Below are 12,805 nucleotides of genomic sequence, written 5' to 3' on the forward strand. Positions count from 1 at the left end.
AGTAGGCTGTCATAATATTTTTTTTTAACTCTGTCCCATATTTCTTAATCTAAAGTTCCTTCATCAGGAAGCCAAGGATTATATTCTACAGCTAGAGCATAACAATTTTGCAACTCTTCTTGTGATATCTTTATCTTATATTGCTTTAAAAGATAATGTACTAATTTTGTAAAAGGATTCTTACTTACTTGATGTCCCATAGCTGCTTACCTCTTTCTGCAGCGGACTCCTCCCTCTTTTCTTTGGGGGCTCCTTCATGTCCCATAGCTGCTTACCTCTTTCTGCAGCGGCCTCCTCCCTCTTTTCTTTGGGGGCTCCTTCAAGTCCCTGTTTGCGGGTGCCACTTCTGGGGATTCTTCCCCGGGACTTGGGAGGGAGAGACCTGAAATGGACATGCGAACAGCTGCCTGATGAGCAGCTGCCCTGAAATGAAAACACGGACAATTGCCTGATGGGCAACTGACAACTTTATTCTCTAGAACTGAGTTTTTATACTTTTTTCCCCTGCACCAAAACCACAACTTCAAAAGAAAGAAAAACATCAAAGTACAATCTCAAACACAATACAGAATGATTGATATAGAACATAACGTCATATGCTTGCAGAATACAATCATGGAGGGAAAATTAAAAAACAAGAAGAAACAAAGAGGCCTGGTTAAAGATTATTAAGAGCACGATTACAGCCAGTTCCCGCTTTCACCGGTGGGTTGGGGGTAAGAAATTCCGGAAAGACCAGAAGTCACCCAGAGTCTCGGAAAGCTTGACCTTTCGCCAAACTGCCTTAACTCTTTCGGAACCTTTCGTTCCTCAGGTTTCTTCCATGTCCTCCATCACCTCAGCTACTTAATGAGGCTATCAGCAACTTAGTGAGACCCTGTTTCCAAATAAAATATAAAAAATAGATCTGGGAGTATAGCCCGGAGCTAGAAAGCCTCTGGGTTCCACCCCCAGTACTACCAAAAAAAAAAAAAAATAAATGTTCTTTTAATTCAAAATATGTTGAGTGGTTTTAATTAGCTTATAAAAAGAAGGAGAAGGAAGAGAAGGAGGAGAAGGAAAGGAAGAAAGACAGAAAGAAGAAAGGAAGGAAGGAAGGAAGGAAGGAAGAAAGAAAGAAAGGAAGGAAAAGAAAAGAAAGCAAGCAGGCCGGGCATGCTGCACACGCTTGTAATCTCAGTACTTGGGAGGCTGAGACAGGAGGATGGCATAGGTTTGAAGCCAGCCTCAATTACTTAGTGAGGTTTTCAGCAACTTAGACCCTGTTTCAAAATAAAATATATAATATAGGTCAGGGATATAGCCTGGAGGTAGAGGCCCCTGGGTTCCATCCCTAAGACCACCAAAAAAGGAGAAGAAGAAGAAGAAGGAAGGGGAGGAGGAGGAGGAGGAGAAATATGGAAAAGTAGATGTTAAATTTAGAAACAAAATAACAATACATTCTCTTTGAAAATATAGATGTCAACCCTGCCCAGTGATGTCAACCCTGACCTTGTTCACAGGAAGAACCTTGTTCTTTAGAGTTGAAATATTTTGACTTTATAACCTTCATATTTTCATTGCTCTGTCAGCCACAGATTGTGATCTCCACATAAAGTTTCATAACCAGGGTTAATCAGGGAAGAGGAGAAAAAAAAATTTTTTTTGGTGGTACTAGGGGTGAAACCCAGAGGCTTTCTACCTCCGGGCTATACTCCCAGACCTTTTTTTTTTTTTTATATCACTAAGTAGCTGAGGCTGGTTTTGAACCTGTGCGATCCTCCTGTCTCAGTCTCCCAAGCGCCGGGATTACAAGCGTGTGCCACCACGCCGGGCTGGAAGAGGAGAAAATTAAAAAAAAAAAAATTTTGTGTGTGTGGTACCTGGGGTAGAGCCCAGGGGCTTTCTACCTCCAGGCTATATCAGACCTATTTTATACTTTGTTTGGAAACAGGGTCTCACTAAGTTGCTGAGACTCTGTGCGATCCTCCTGTCTCAGCCTCCCAAGTGCTGGGATTACAAGTGTGCACCACCACACCTGGAGTGAAAAGAAAAAATTTAAAAGAACTTAATCAAGGGCTGGCAGCATAGTTCAATGATAGAGTATTTGCCTACAGTGTACAAAGCCCCAGATTTGATCCTAAGCACCACCAAAAAACAATTTAAAAGAACTTAACCTGAGCCGGGCTTGGTGGTACACACTTGCAATCTCTTGCTCTTGGGAGTCTGAGACAGGAGGATTGCACGGGTTCGAAGCCAGCCTTAGCTACTTAGTGAGGTTCTTAGCAACTTAGTGAGACCCTGTTTCAAAATATAAAATAGGTCTGGGAGGATAGTCCGGAGATAGAAAGCCTCTGGGTAGGAGCCTGCCTGGAGCACGACCTATGGGGCTGCCTGGCGCGGATTGGGAACCCTCGGAAACCTCAACTGAAGCCCAACAAACCCCTCATCCTAGCCAACTGCATCGGGGAATGGCGAGGTGACCTGTATCACGGAGATGTTGGTGATGATGCCTTGCTGGAAGCAGAATGAATTCCATGACAATGCATGCAGAAAGAGATCAGCACTTCTTCGATTGTGCTTCCAGAGCTCAGGAAGTCTGAAAGATGAGATCAGTGCAGGAGACCCTGGGAGAATCTAGGAGTTTACCTGCCAAGAAATTGAATAAATTGTTACAGAGATTGCCCAACAAACCTCACCTTAGTTGAAAATAGAGAAGCATTTCAATTTGGACTATGGCTTCAGAGGCATTTTAGAGACATTTACATAGCCATACCCTCTTTGGAGGATAAAATGGGGCAAAACACTTATTTTATTCTTTGGAGTTATGGGAGTTATGTTCTGGATGGAAGTTATGCTTTTACCTTGAAATAAAATTCTATGAAGAGAAAAAGAAAAAAGAAAGCCTCTGGGTTCCACCTCCAGTACCACACACACAAAAAAAAGAACTTAACCTGTAATAACAGTTACATGAAGTTAAGTGTCTCTAGAATATTTCAGGTAAAGAAGGTTATTTGAAAATTTCAGGTAGTAGCCAGGCATGGTGGCCCACACTTGTGAGCCCAGCATTTGGGAAGCTAAGATAGGAAGATCACGGTTTGTAGACAGCCTCAGCTAATACTTAGGCCCTTTGCAACTCAGTGAAACTGTTTAAAAACAATAAAAGCGCCGGGCATGGTGGCGCACGCTTATAATCCCCGAGCTTGGGAGACGGAGACAGGAGGATCACGCAGGTTCGAAGCCAGCCGCTCTGGCTTAGGAGAGACCCTGTTTCCAAAAACTAAAATAGGTCTGGGAGTGTAGCCCGGAGTTAGAAGGGCTTCCAGGAACCCCAGTACCACAAAAAACAAACAAACAAACAACAACAACAAAACAATAAAAGCCAGGCATGGTGGCGCATGCTTGTAATCCCAGCGTTTGGGAGGCTGAGACAGGAGAATCTTGGTTCGAGGCTAGCTTCAGCTACTTAGTGAGGCCTTTTGCAAAAATAGGGCTGGGGGTGTGGCTCAAAGGTAAAATGCTCCTGGGTTCCATCCCCAGTACCACAGGGGGAAAAAAAAAAGAATAAAAAATAGAGCTGGGGGCATAGCTTGGAGGTGGAATGCCTCTGGGTTTTATCCCCCAGTCCCACACTACCACACCTGGCTCAGAAAATACTTTATAAATCTAAGGTATTGTAAGTAATTTCCAAACTATCTACCCAGTATGAAATTTACTTTGGAGAATTCTTTTTCTTTTCTTTTTTTGGTTCTAGGGATTGAACTCAGGGGCAAGCACTGAGCTATGCCCCCAAACCCTTTTTTTTTTTTTTTTTAATTTGAAACAGAATTTGCCCAAATTACTATGCACTGGCCTCAAACCTGCAGTCCTCCCATCTCAACCTCCCAATTACTGGGAATATAGGTATGTTCCACCCTGTCCATGTAGAGAATTGTTTTGTCTTTTAGTGGGGGGCTGGGGCTGGGGATTGAACCCAGGAGCATTCTTTTTTTTTTTTTTTTTTTTGTGGTACTGGGGGTGGAAGCCAGGGGCTTCCTACCTCGGGGCTATACTCCCAGACCTATTTTATACTTTATTTGGAAACAGGGTCTCCCTAAGTTGCTGAAAGCCTCACTCAGTAGCTGAGGCTGGCTTCAAACCTGTTCACTCCTGTCTCAGCCTCCCAAGTGCGCCACCACACCCAGCCCAGGAGCATTCTGCCTCTGATCTGTATCCCCATCTGTTTTCATTACTTTGAGATAGGGTCTCTCTACATTGCTCAGGTGGACCTCAATTATGATTCTACTGCCTCAGCCTCCTAAGTAGCTGGGACTGCAGCAGTCATCTTGGTTTGAAGGAACTCAAGCTGAGCAGAGTAGACAGGCAGTGAACAAGTAGCTGGGATTACAGGCATGTGCAACCATGCCTGGTGAATTTGGAGAACATTTAATTCCAAGTAGTCATGTGTCACTTAATGACAGGAATACATTCTAGAAATGTATCATTAGGCAACTTTTGTCATTGAGCAAACATCATGGGTGTATCTGAACAAAAGATGGCCATGAGATCATTAGGCAATATACTCTGAGACCACGTGAAACACTGTTACATGCCACAGGAGTGTAAAAGAGTTAACATATAATATGCAGGGCACTGGTCTAAGTGCTGAGAAATATGAAGATGCATAAGCTTTCCGCTAAGACTTTAAAAATGAATGTAAAGGGCAATATGTAGATTACTATACTGCAAGGCAGAATGCTTCAAGTGTTGGAGCAGCCTGTTGGTTGCCCACTCGCTATACCTTCCCTTTTGCAATCTATTTGCAAACACTCCGATCTTGCTCAGTGTCCTTTGACCCTGTCTGACTAAGGAAGAGTAAATCCATCTGCAGCTAAGGGATAAATCTCTAATCCAATGGTTAGGGGATAGGCATATAACTCCATTTTAGCCTGAAGAAATGTTAAATAATGTTTGATAGAGCACATTGGAGGAAGGTTATTTTGTTCTCAAGGAGATGTCAAAAGAAATGGATCCTTTTTCTGCCACTGAACATTGCTACAGCTGGAAGGAGCCCAAGCTGAGCAAGTAGACTTGTAGTGAACAAGGCACAAAGTAGCTGAAATGTGCTTCAGAGTACGGATAGCGTTTATATGTAAAGATGCAGCAAATTCCATTGCAAGCTGAGCAAATTGAAGCAGGAAAACGTGCCAATGTAAGTTCATGCTTAACAAATTGATGTCTATTTGTGAGTTTTATGCATCTTCAACAAATTAAACATTTTTGTTAAAGTTGTTAGACTTTTTTGGACTTTTTTTGTGTGGAACCCAGGGTCATTCTACTTCTGAGCTGCATCCCTAGCCCTGTGATCCTCCTGTCTTAGCCTTCCTAATGTTGGGATTACAAGCCTAATGTTGAGATGGCAGGTATGTGCCACCCGGAAAAAAAATTATATATATACACACACATATACATACACACATATACATATATACATATATATATATATATATATATATATATATTTATTTATTTAGCCAGGTGTGGTGGCACACATTGTAATCCCAGTGTTTGGGACGCTGAACAGGAAGATCGCACAGGTTCAAAGCCAGCCTCAGCTACTTAATGAGGCTCTCAGCAACTTAGTGAGATCCTGTTTCCAAATAAAATATAAAATAGGTCTGGGAGTATAGCCTGGAGGTAGAAAAGCTCCTGGGTTCCACCCCAAGTACCGCAAAAAATAAAAAAAATTTAAAAAATTGAAGAAAAAATGGGACCCTCTGTAGACGTCCTGCTCACGGTGTCGGGGACCAGGACCTGCACCACAGCAAAGGGTCAGCAGGTCCCTGCAACTGTGCGGTCAGGAAGCACTTGCAGCTGCCTCTGCTTCACCTCATCTCTCAGCAGATTCCCAGATCCAAGTGGCCTCTAGAAAAAAATTGGTTGTGAGTGGATCATCTAATCAAAATTACTCACCTCTGGCTTTCAGGATTACAGTAAGTGGGAATCAGTGCTGAAAATAAACGGACTTGTAAGGCAGAAAGAAATTTTAAGTGATTGGATGTGGAGAAGTAGAAACTCTGCTACATTGTTGGGATTGCAAATTAGTGCATCCACTTTGAAACACAGTGATGGAGGATCCTCAGAAGAATGACTACAAACTTACTATATGATCCAGCAAAACCACTTCTGAATATCTACCCAAAAGAATGAAAACTACCAAACGAATGCATGAGTATCTATTTTCATAGCACCACAATTATCATTGCCAAACTATAGAACCAGGGAAGATGTCTATCATCAGATGAGTGGATTACAAAACTACGGGATATGTACACAATGGAATTTTACTCAGCCATAAAGGAGAACAAAATTATGTCATTTATTGGGAAATGTATGGAACTGGAAAGCATTATGCTAAGTAAGATTAGTCACAAAAAGAAAGAAATTGGATGCTCTTCCTATTATGCAGAAGGGAGAAAATCGATCAGAGGAGGAATTCTAGATGAAGGAGAAACCATAGATGATCAAATAAGGTGACCTAACTGAAGGGGATGGGGGGGAAAGAAAATTTCCTAATGTACATGGTATACATTAACAAGAAAGTTAATCACTAAGCCACATGAGGAGGCTGGAGGGAGGGAGTGGGGTAGGAATTGGGTAGGTGATGTTTGCATGTATGACTCTACCATTTTGTACTGTATTAAGATGTATGACTACAATGCACCAATAAAAATTTTAAAAAATAAAGGAAAAGATTCTGGGCATATTCTCAAAAGAATTTACCTGGGCGTGTAGTGCATACCTATAATCATAGTACTAGGGAAGCTGAGACAGGAGTATCACAGGTTCCAAGTCACAAATCTCTCAGCAACTTAGCGATACCCTGTTTCCAAATAAAAAAATAAAAAGGCCGGGCGTGGTGGCACACGCTTGTAATCCCAGGGCTTGGGAGGCTGCGACAGGATTGTACAGGTTCAAAGCCAGCCTCAGCTACTTAGTGAGGCTCTCAGCAACTCAGTGAGACCCTGTTTCCAAATAAAAACTATAAAAATAGGTCTGGAAGTATAGCCCAGAGGTAGAAAGCCTCTGGGTTCCACCTCTAGTACCACACACACAAAAATAAATAAATAGCCGGGCGTGGTGGCGCATGCTTGTAATCCCCGCGCTTGGGAGGCAGAGACAGGAGGATCGCGCAGGTTCGAAGTCAGCCGCGCGCGCTGGCTTAGGAGACCCTGTTTCCAAATAAAAAAGTATAAAAAATAGGTCTGGGAGTGTAGCCCAGAGGTAGAAGGGCTTCCAGGAACCCCAGTACCACCAAAAAATAAAAAATAAATAAATAAATAAAAATAAATAAAAAAAATAAAAAATAAAAAATAAAAAGGGCTAGGGGCATAGCATGGTTGCAGAATGTCTCTATTTTTAATCCCCAGCCAAAAACAAAACAAAACAACTGTGTGTGTGTGGTACTGGGGATTGAGCCCCAGGACATTCTACCCCCAAGATATACCGCCCCTGTCTCATTATGAAATCCCTAGTCTTTATTATGAAACAGGGCCTCACTAGGCTAATAATAAGTCTCACTATATGCTGAGGGTATCCTTGAACCTACAATCCTCAGGTCTCAGTATCCCAAGTACTAGAATCACAGGCATGCCCCACCAGGTTTGGCTTAAAATTTTAAAACAGAATCTCACTAAGTTGCTAAAGGTAGCTTTAAACCTGTGATCCTCCTGGCTCAGCCTGCCAAGTATTGGCATTATAGGCATGTGCCACCATTTTTGTTTGTTTGTTTGTTTGTTTTTGTTTCTTGCGGTACTAGGGATAGAACCCAGAGGCATTGGGTACCTCAGAGCTACACCCCCAGTCCTATTTTTTGGGTATTTTTATTTTTATTTATTTATTTTTTGGTGGTACTGGGGGTGGAACCCAGAGGCTTTTTACCTCCGGGCTATACTTCCAGACCTTTTTTATATTTTATTTGGAAACAGGGTCTCACTAAATTGCTGAAAGCCTCACTAAGTAGCTGAGGCTGGCTTCCAACCTGTGCGATCCTCCTGTCTCAGCCTCCCAAGTGTGGGGATTACAAGCGTGCGCCCATACCCAGCTGGGTCTTTTTATTTTTTGAAACAGAGTCTCACTGATTTGTGAAGGGTCTTGCTAAGTAGCTGAGGCTGGCCGCAAACTGCAGTCATCCATTCGGTCTTCGCTTCCTGAATGCTGGGATTACAAGCATGAGCCACCAGGCTCAGCTCTAACCAAAATGACTTCCTCTATGTCCAAAGCATAAACAAAATCAAAGCTAAAAGGACAAACTGGAGGGAAAAAAAACTAAGAACCTACAAAACCTGACTCAGAAGAGATGAGGAAAATTATTCAAGGCCATGTGACTGATAACTTGCCCTGTTAGGAATCTGTCCAAAGGCCAAGGCTTTCCATTTGTCTAATGCTTTTTTCCTGTTTCCAAACCTTGATTCATCCTTGAAATTACCTTGCATATTTAAAATTTCAGTACTCCAAGTATAGTTAAGTCAAAATAAGTTTTTGCTACAGTGGTCCTATTGTGATACTTATCAGATTGCTAAATAACTTTTTTTTTTCTTCCAGAACTGGGAATGGAACCCAGGGGCATTTTACCTCCGAGCGACACCCCTAGCCCTATTTTTTATTCTTTATTTTTTTGAAACAAGATATCACTGAGTTGTTTAGGGCCCCACTAAGTAGCTGAGGCTGGTCGTGGACTGCAGTCCTCCTGTCTCAGCCTCTCAAATGCTGGGATTACACGTGTGTTCCACCACGCCCAGCTAAGAAATAACTTTAGCCCGGCGTGGTGGCCCATGTAATTTCAGCATTTGGGAGGCTGAGACAGGAGGATCACGGTTGGTGGACAGCTTCAGCTACTTAGTGAGGCCCTCTGCAACTCAGTGAGACCCTGTTTCAAAATAAAGAATAAAAAATAGGGCAGGGGGTGTAGCTCGGAGGTTGAATGCCCCTAGGTTTCATCCCCAGATCACCACCCCACACATACAAACAAGTAACTATTTTTTGTGGTACTGGGGATGGAACCCAGGGGCATTCTAACTCCGAGCTACACCCCCAGTCATAATTTTTATTCTTTATTTTGAAACAGGGTCTCACTGAGTTGCAAAGGGCCTCACTAAGCAGTAGCTGAGGCTGTCCGCAAACTGCGATCCTCCTGTCTCAGCCTCCCAATTGCTGGGAGTACAAGCATGTGCCACCATGCCCAGCAGAAATAACTTTATTTATTTATTTATTTTTTTGGTGGTACTGGGGTTCCTGGAAGCCCTTCTACCTCCGGGCTACACTCCCAGACCTATTTTTACATTTTTATTTGGAAACAGGGTCTCCTAAGCCAGCACCCGCGGCTGGCTTCGAACCTGCGCGATCCTCCTGTCTCCGCCTCCCAAGCGCGGGGATTACAAGCGTGCGCCACCACGCCCGGCAGAAATAACTTTAGATTATGAAATTATATATATATTTTTCTTTTTTTGCGGGTCTGGGGGTGGGACCCAGGGGCATTCAACCTCTGAGCTACACCCCCTGCCCTATTTTTTATTCTTTATTTTTTTGAAACTGGGTCTCACTGAATTGCAGAGGGCCTCGCTAAGTAGCTGAGGCTGTCCGCGAATTGTGATTGTTACGGATTGAGAGAATGTGGTTGTGGGGAAACTGTTCCCCGGGAACCTCTGCGAGGGTCCTGGACATACTTTCCCCCAATTCATAACAAAACCCCAAACGACCAAAACCAGAAAAACCACGGGTTCTTGTCCTAAGCTAAGAATAAATATGCATAGCTTGGACAGTTGCTGAAGATTTAAAGTTTATTAAAAAGATAGAAATACAGAAAATAGTTACAGCCCCATGCCAAAATGGCATGAGGGGGGAGGGTGGCCCGGGCCAACTCACCACTCCCAAGATACAGCACGTGGACCAGAATTTTATACCCATGATCTCCATCTTGTTTACGTAATTGGGATTACAAGTGTGCACCACCACGCCCAGCATGAAATTATATTGATAGCTGGTTATGGTGGCACATGTTTGTAATCCCAGTACTCTGGAGGCTGAGACAGGAGGATTACAACCAGCCTTAGCAACATAGTGAGACCTTGTTTCAAAATAAAAATATGGCTGGGGGTATAAATGCCTCTGGGTTCAACCCCCAATACCACACACACACAAAAAAATTGATAAAAGTACTTTGCCACAAGGAACTAAGGGCCTATGGAACAACGAACCACAGTTTGGGATCAACGTGCCTCTTTTCATGTTTTATGTTCAATAGGAAAATAATTATAAAAGAGAAAGGTAAACAAAACAGGTACAATTCTAGCTGTACATGATGGTACACATGTAATCTCAGTACTTTGGAGGCTAAGAGGACTGGTTCAGAATAAAAAGGGCTGGGGTAAACTCAGGTAGAATGGCCCTGGATTCAAAGCTGAATACCCCCCCACATTTTCAGACTTTTTATAAAAAAACTAAAACAGCTGGGCATGGTGGTACAGGCTTGTAATCTCAGCATTTGAGACCTGAGACAGGAGGATCGGTTCACGGGCAGCCTCAGCTACTTAATGGGGCCCTTTGCAACTCAGTGAGACCCTGTTTCACAATAAATAAAGAAAAGAAATAGGGTTGGAGGTGTGGCTCTACTGGGGTAGTCTATCCCCAGTACCACACACACACACACACACACACACACACACACACACACACACACACAAAAACCCCTAAAACTAGGAAAAAGTACTAAGCACACAGTACTGAGATTATAAGAAAACAGTTGAGTTTAGGAATTAATTCTAGTATAGGATAGGGATAGGACTGTATTAGGTTTGAATTTTAATTCACCCTACCCGTTAATAGATGGAGCTATTGATCCCCCTCAGTGAGTCAATTTCCTTGTTAAAATGGAGCTGGGGAGGCTGAGATGAGAGAATCAACAGGTTCAAGGACAGCCTCAGCAATTTGCAAGAACAAATGGTATACACTGGTGGGCATGGTGGCGCATGCCTGCAATCCTAGTGCTTGGGAGGCTAAGAAAGGTAGATCACATGCTCTAGGCCAACCTCAGGTATTTAGAAAGACCTTTTCAAAATAAAAAGTTAGCCGGGCATGGTGGCACATGCTTGTAATCCCCGCGCTTGGGAGGCTGAGACAGGAGGATCCCGCAGGTTCGAAGCCAGCCTTAGTTGGCTTGAGACCCTGTTTCCAAATAAAATATAAAATAGGTCTGGGAGTGTAGCCTGGGGGTAGAAGGCCCTTGTGTTCCATCACCAGTACCCCCCCCACACACACACATAAATAAAAAAGTTAAAGTATAGCTCAGAAGAATTGCCCCTGGGTTCAATTCCCAGGTTGCACACACACAAAAGGTATACACTAGATACTGATATACTAAACTATCTACTCCCTGTACCAGTGTTAACCAGAATTAGTTCAAACAATGTATAACCAACTGCTTACATCTTATTAAGAAGAGGCTTTAAGGATCTTTTCCTTTTGGTGGTGGGGATTTAACCCAGGAACATTCCACCTCTAAGATACAACCCTTAGCCCTTTATTTGGAAAGTTTTTCAAAATTACTGATGCTGGCCTTGAACTGTGATCCTGTTATTCAGCCTCTGCAGTCTTGGGATTACATGCATTCACCACCATGCCTGGTTATAAAAGTTTTAAAAACTGGAAATGTTCATTTGGAAGCATAATTTTCTTTCTGCAGGTTTGGGGATGGAACCCAGTGGCATTTGACCTCCGAGTTACAACCCCTGCCCTGCGAACCGCAATCCTCTGGTCTCAGCCTCCCGAATGCTGGGATTACAAGTGTGTATTCGGGAGGCTGAGACCAGAGGATTGCGGTTCGCAGCCTCAGCTACTGAGGCCCTCTGCAACTCAGTTGAGACCCTGTTTCAAAATAAAGAATTAAAAAAAAAATAGGGTAAGTATAGCTCAGAGGTTGGATGACCCTGGGTTCCATCTCTAGACCCCCACCACACATAAAAAAATTAATAAACAAGATATTAAAAAACCCTGAAGCCGGGTGTGGAGGCACACGCTTGTAATCCCCGTGCTTGGGAGGCGGAGACAGAAGGATCACACAGGTTCAAAGAGACCGTTTCCAAATAAAAATATAAAATAGGTCTGGGAGTGTAACTCAGAGGTAGAAGTATTCCATCCCTAGTACAAAACAAAACAAAAACCCCCTGAAGCTTGGAGTGGTAGCACATGCTTGTAATCCCAGGAGTTGGGAGACTAACAGAATTATTTCAGAATGTTGGCCAGCCTCAGCTACATAGTGAACTCCTCCACAACTTAGGGCTGGGGGCATAGCTCAGAGATAGAATGCCCCTAGGTTCAATCCCCATTATGGAAGAAAAAAGAATGCCTACTGGATTCAGTCTACAGCACCAAACCCCCCCCAAAACCTAACCATTAATCTATGGTTTTATAGAGCATCAATCTAGGGCTGGGCATGGTGGTACACACTTGTAATCCCAGCATTTGGGAGGCTGAGACAGGAGGATCGCGGTATTTGGACAGCCTGTTACTTAATGAGGCCCTTTGCAACTCAGTGAGACCGTTTCAAAATAAAGAAAAATAGGGGTGGAGGTGTAGCTTGGAGGCAGAATGGCCCTGGGGTCCCATCTCCAGTAGTGCAAGAAATAATTCAGTGTAGCCAAGTGTGGTGGCAAGCACTTGTAATCCCAGCACTTGGGAAGCTGAGATGGGAGACTCGGGCTTGCGGCTAACCTCAGCTACTTTGCAACTTGGTGAGACCCTGTTTCAAAATAAAATAAAAAATTGGGCTGAGGTTGTAGAAGAAAAAAAA

At 43.2% G+C, this 12,805-nt stretch overlaps 1 pseudogene across 1 annotated transcript; it reads left to right on the forward strand.

Moving 5' to 3' along the window:
• The first annotated feature begins 1,458 nt into the window (after positions 1-1,458).
• On the forward strand, positions 1,459-2,687 carry LOC308258686 (small ribosomal subunit protein mS37-like; annotated as a pseudogene). The gene is made up of 2 exons: positions 1,459-1,512; positions 2,356-2,687. The product of its transcript is annotated as a small ribosomal subunit protein mS37-like (transcript).
• Positions 2,688-12,805: the final 10,118 nt, after the last annotated feature.

The sequence above is a fragment of the Muscardinus avellanarius genome (assembly GCF_963383645.1).
Source record: "Muscardinus avellanarius genome assembly, chromosome: 2".
NCBI lineage: Eukaryota > Metazoa > Chordata > Mammalia > Rodentia > Gliridae > Muscardinus > Muscardinus avellanarius.